This window comes from Streptopelia decaocto (assembly GCF_964273445.1).
Source record: "Streptopelia decaocto genome assembly, chromosome: 19".
Taxonomy (NCBI): Eukaryota; Metazoa; Chordata; class Aves; order Columbiformes; family Columbidae; genus Streptopelia; species Streptopelia decaocto.
The window spans coordinates 6079469-6086071 of NC_138674.1; positions in this window are offsets into that span (position 1 = coordinate 6079469).

The following is a 6603-nucleotide window of genomic DNA, read 5'->3' on the forward strand; positions in this document are numbered from 1 at the left end:
AGCAAAACAGCGCTGGGTGCGTGGGGGATTCGCTCCGCCCAACACGCACACCTTTAAACAATAAGAGGTGTGCTTAAATACAGTGAGGTGTTACATATTCATAATGACCCCAGGAATGCCTCTACATATGGTGAAGCACGTGAAGCATCTAACCCCAAAACTTAACTCTACCCCTAAGACAACTCCGGAACTCCTAACACTAACCCATATCCAACCATTACCCTAAACCAAATCCTAAAACTTAAGCCTAAATGTAAACCTAAATACTAATCCTAAATCTACTCCTAAAATTTAAGACAAACCCCTAACTCTAACCCTAAGACCCCTTCCTTACTGGGCAATGATGGGCGTGGTGTTATGAGGTAATTTGTGTCTCAGAAACTCATAATCCAGTAAAAAGCCTGTGGCTGAGGAGGGGACCATGGGGTCAGTTCTGACTGTGGAGGTGACAGACCAGCAGCAGGGACATGGCTGGGAAGGAACCTCTGCACTAGGACAGGCCCTGTCCACGAAGAGGACTTGTAGATGGGTTGTCATGTCCATTCTGCCTGAGCACGTGACAGGACAGCAGCTGGTATACGGTCATGTCTACCAGAGAAGCTGAAAGGCACTCATGGGTTTTACAAGATCACGGTGAGGTTGCTTCTGTGTGGTGAGGTGAAAGACCACGAGAAGCCTGACAGGTTGGGTTCCCTGCTTGAAGGGCAGTTTCTGAGATAGTCGAGCTTTCCATGGTAGTGGGAAAATGCAGGAGAGGGAGAAAAAAAGGCAAGAAGAGCAACTTGGAAGATAGAGACTGAATATCAGGAGGAAGAAATGTCACTGGAAGGGCAGTGCTGTGGGGCAAGAGGTCGCCCAGAGGTAGTCTGGATCAGCCCATGGTTTGTGTTCCAAAGAGCAGCCAGTGAGGGTGCAGACACAGCAGTGAAGGTGCAGAAATGCTGGGGTGAGAGCAGATGGGGAAGCGAGATGGGTGTCTGCAGCCTGCAGGGAAAGAGGGGCAGGGGTAGCACCGTGTAGAACAGCCTGTGGTGGAGATGGCAAAGGGCGCTGTAAGGCTGGAAGGGACCCACAGAACCCAGGTCTGTGTCCCCTTGGCCATGGCAGTTGTCTCTGCCACTGAGGCCCAGGAGAAGACATGTTGTCCTCATGGCACTGGGGCCTCGCTGCCTCCTTGCAGCCCCATGGGGAAGCTGGAAGTTGTTGTCTCAGTGTTGTCCTTCCCTGAGCCTTGCACACCCACATCCCACGGTCCCAGGAAGAGCCCTGAGCCGTGTGTGAGGGATAGGATCCCCCTTCCCATTGCCTGGAGCTCATGGCTTCTCCTTTTTGCTTCAGAAAGCAAACCAAGGGGTTTCTGAGCATCAGAGCTGAAGAAAAGACTCAAAGGAGACCTCATGGTGGCTACAGCGTCCTCACAAGAGGAGAAGGAAGGGAAGGTACTGATCTCTTCCCTCTGGTGATCAATGACAGAACCCAAGGCAATGGCAGAAGATGTGCCAGGGGAGGTTTCGGTGGGACATTAATAAAATGTTCTTCACCCAGAGGTGCTGGACACTGAACAGGCTCCCCGGGGAGGTGTCACAGCCCCAAGCCTGACAGGTTCACTAAGAGACTGGACAGCGTCCTCAGACACACGGGGTGACTTCTGGGGTGTCCTGTGCAGGGACAGGAGTTGGACTTGATGATCCTTGTGGGTCCCTCCCAACTCGTGACATTCTATGATTTTATGATTCTATGAAATATTAGGTCACCAGTCCATGTTTTCATTGTGCAGATGAGTTGTAAACATACACATCATGTGCATGTCCATTGTGTGTATGTGGTGAGATGAACCCAAGGGAGCACAAATGCTGTCAGCTATTCCTTGGGCTGCCATAAAGGTCAGTGGGACAGAGGTGGTGTTCAGGGGTCTCTTCCAACCTGCGTTATTGTAGGATTCCATGAATCTTTTCCTTGGAGAGCTGTTTCACGTCAGAATAGACAGAGGAAGGAGAAGAAAAAATCAGAGGCAGAAGCAGAGATATAATATGTCCCAGAGTAAATACAGCAGCTCCTTTGAGGAACGTTTCTCCACTCAAACCGTTGATGGGAAATCTATCAGATACATTTGATGAAAGCAGCTCAGTTTGATCTGCTCACACACTGGACCACAAGGAGGGTGATGGTGGGTACGATGTCGTGTGGTCACTTGTGTCTCAGGAACTCATCGTCCAGTAGGAACCAATGGGTGTGGAGGGCACTGTGAGGTCACTTCTGCCTCTGCAGGGGATTGGCCAACAGCAGGAACACGGCTGGGAAAGGACTGTGAGGTCACACACACGAGACGAGCAATCGGGCCCAATCAGCATGGCTGGATGAAAGGCAGGTCCTGCTTGACCAGCCTGATCTCCTTCTGTGACAAGGTGACCGGCTGAGCAGATGAGGGAAAGTCTGTCGTGGGGAGTGAATCCACCACACAGGCTGTGGGTGTTGTGTCCTTAGACTGCAGTAAAGCCTTTGACACCGTGTCCCACAGCATCTCCTGGAGAAGCTGCAGCTCGTGGCCTGGATGGTGTGTCTGCGATGGGTAAAGAACTGGCTGGAGGGGAGATCTTTTAGCTCTCTACAGCTATCTGAAAAGAGGTTGTTGCATGGAGGATGTTGGTCTTCTCCTGAGTAGCAAGTGATAGGATGAGAGGAAATGGCCTCAGCTTCTGCCAGAGAAGGTTCAGAATTGATATTAGGAAACATTTCTTCATGGAACAGGTTGTGAAGCAGCCGAACAGGCTGCCCAGGGACATGGTTGAGTGGTTTAGACACCTGGAGGTGTCTAAAATATGTACAGATGAGGTTCTTAGGGACATGGTTTAGTGCTAGAGTTATGGTTGGACTCAATGATCTTATTGGTCTCTTCCAACTCAAATGATTCTATGATTCTATGACTCCATGCTTGAAGGGTTATTTCCCAGACTGTGGAGTTTTCGTTGGAGGTAGGAATCATAGAATCATAGAGTGTTGGAAGGGAGCTTCAAGGTCATCTAGTCCAACCCCCTGCAATGAGCAGGGACATCAACCAGCTCAGGTTGTTTGGAGTCCCATCCAGCCTGGGCTGGGATGTCTCCAGGGACAGGGCATCCACCACTTCTTGGGGCAACCAGTGGTCATGTTTAATCACCCACATTGTAAAAAATGTCTTCCACATGTCTGGCCTGAACCTCCCGTCTTCTAGTTCAAAGCCATCACCCCTTGTCCTATCACAACAGGCCCTGCTATGAAGTCTGTCTCCATCTTGCTTGTCGGTCTCTTTTAAGTACAGAAAGGCCGCAATAAGGTGTCCCTGCAGCCTTCTCCTCTCCAGGCTTAACATCCACAACTCTCCCAGCCTGTCCCCCCAGCAGAGCAGTTCCATCCCTCTGATCATCTTGGTGACCCTGCTCTGGACCCTCTCCAACAGGTCCATGTCTTTCCTGACCTGAGGGCTCCAGAGCTGGACGCAGGACTCCAGGTGGGGTCTCAGCAGAGTGGAGCAGAGGGGCAGAATCCCCTCCCTTGACCTGCCTGTCATGCTCCTTTGGATGCAGCCCAAGATGTGTTTGGCCTTCTGGGCTGCAAGCACACATTGCCGGCTCCAGTCCAGTCTTTCACCCACCAGTATCCCCAAGTCTTTCTCGTCAGGGCTGCTCTCAATCCCTTCATCCCCCAGGCTGTACTGATACCTGGGGTTGCCCCAACCCAGGTGCAGGACCTTGAGTTTGGCCTTGTTGAAACTCAGGAGATTCATATGGGTCCACATCTCGAGCTTATCCAGGTCCCTCTGGATGGCCTTCTGTCCCTCAGGTGTATCAACAACACCACTCAGATTGGCGTCATCTGCAAACTTGCTGAGGGTTCACGTGAACCCACTGTGTCATTGATGAAGATATTAAACAGTACTGACCCCAGTGTGGACCCCTGAGGGACACCACTTGTCACCAGTGGCCATCCAGACATTGTGCCATTGACCACCACTCTCTGGTGCGACCATTGAGCCAGTTCCTCACCCACCAAACAGTCCAGCCATCAAATCCATATCTCTCCAATTCAGAGAGAGGATGTTGTGAGGGACCATGTCAAAGGCTTTACAAAAGTTCATATAGATGACATCCATGGCCCTTCCTTTGTCCACTGATGTAGTTACTCCATTGTAGAAGGCCACTCGGTTACTCAGGCAGGACTTGCCCTTGGTTGAAGCCGTGCTGTCTGTCTCAAATCACCTCCCTGTCCCCCTTGTGCCTTAGCACAGCTTCTAGGAGGATCTGAGCCATGATCTTCCAGGCACAGGTAAGAGGCTGACAGGTCAGTAGTTTTCAGGGTCCCCCTCTCTACAGCAGAAACACTGACACACAGAGCAGGCTGGAACATGGAGACTGGACATGAGGAGGAAGAAATGTCACTCAAAGGGCAGTGCTGTGGTAAAAGAAAACATCCAGAAGGAGCATGAGATCAGTCCATGTCCTTGTGTTTCAAGGAACAGAGCATGAGATCGGAGACGCATCAGTCAATGTATAGAAATACCAGGGTGAGAGCAAGGGGAGGAAGCGAGATGGGTGTCTACAGCCTGCAGGGAAACAGCAGCAGCTGAGGGACAGTGTAGGACAACCTGTGGTGGAGATGGCAAAGGGCACTGGCAAGGCTGGATGTCACCAAGAGAACCCAAGTCTTTGTCCCCTTGGCTATGGCCATCGCCTCTGCCACCAAGGCCTGTGAGGAGACGTGTTGTCCTCAGGCACTGGGGCACCTCATGGCCTCCTGCACACCCCAGTAAGGCTGGGAACTGTCACCCCATTGTCCTTCACTCACACCACACAGCCCACATCCCCTGCCCCAGGAAGAGCCCTGAGCAATGTGTGAGGGACAGGATCTGCCTTCCCAGGGGCTGGGGGTCAGGCCTTGGCCTCTCTGCTTCATCCAACTAAACCAGGGTTTTCTCAGCACCTCAGCTGCCTGCACGTTTCCCTTTGTTCATCTGCCATCATGGCCTCCAATTCTCTGCCGTAGCGAGTCCCTGGGGAGGCTTTGCTGGTACTTGCCCTCAGTGGAACTCATTAATACTTCAAGGAACTTAGTACTTTTTTCTTCTGGCTTTGACTTCTGGAAAGGTTTGTGCAGTCTCCTCTCAGCACCTGAGCAATGTTCAAGGACTCAGCACCAAATGCACCATGGGGCTCATTACACTCAAGAAAGCTCTAACAAACCATGTCTCTTCTTGTAATTTCCTTCCAATCTTGTATAGTTAATTAGAGAGTTTTCTTTGTGTAATTATGGAGAAAGACTTCAAAAAGCTTCTGATAAAAAAGTCTTTCTATTGTAAAGGGTGTATTTTATTACTTTTCAGTTTGGAGAAGATGTGATTGCAGCATTGTCTGATGTTGATCCGGGGTCTTTCCTAAGGAGGTCTGGACTGGCTGGAGAAGCTGTCCCTTGAGGTCTCACACCGTGTGGACAATCTTGCTCCTCACCTCCCCAACCCCATCGTTTCTCTCATTGGCCCCCTAGGCCTTGCATCCCTTTTCCTCACCCCAGACTTCACTGCATCTGCAGCTGGATGTGCCAGCTCCTTTGCACCAGCTCCCACCTGCTCTCCTTGCAGACCCAAGTGCACACAGGAAACAGGGACTTTGCTTTACCCTTGAACAAACAAAATAACACTGATGAGAGTCATGATTAAAAGAAAACACACTCCTCAACTGTACGCCAAGGACAAGCTGCCACCACTGAGGTTCACATTCTCCAAGGCAGAACCATGCAAGAAATGTTGTAGACAGAAAGGAAATCATAAAATAAACACAAGAAAGGAGTTGGCTAAAGACAGAATAGACAGACTACTGAAAGACAAGGAAGCTTTTAACTCCTTGAAGCTGAAAGCAGCAACTGGGTTGTTGACGAGTGTCTGAGTGATCAAACAGTAAGAGGAAGGGAAACCCAGAGAGCAATGGCAAGTGTTGTGTGCAGATCAGCTGCTGGAAATGGGACTTCAGACATGGTCAGTTTAGTCAGGGCAGGAGGAAATACCTGGAGGATGAGGGAGATGAGATGCACAGATAACAGAGAGAGTGCTGAGAAGGCAAATCTAGTGCAGGGTCAGGAGTTCTCTTGTTCTTAATGCACATCCTGAAAAGTGTCATTTTGATCTCATGGGAAAACACTGATATTGAAAGTATTCAAAATAAAGAAAGGAGAATTACAACACCAACAACGTTTGATGTTTAAAGTTGCAAGAACTTCAATTTCCTTCACTCTATATCTTTCAACTGGTTTCTTTTTCCGTACATTTTTAAGAAATGTTCTCTAGATTTCTATCCTACCAAACCCTACAGCATTAAAAAAGATAATCCTGGTGTCTTGCACAGAGTTGAAGGCACCAAAGAATGCACAGCCATGGGCTGTCAGTGCCACTTTTTACCCTTGGCACACAGTGAGTCATGCTGGAAGCTGTTGGCCACTCTTGACTGATGGAGGAAAGAGGGATAAAAAGGTTAACTGAGCTGCTCTCTTTTTAGATGGCCATGTTGACAGTGATCTCAACAGATCTGTGTTGTCTGTCTTTCTGTGTGATCGTAAGGAAAAAATTATATTTATGTG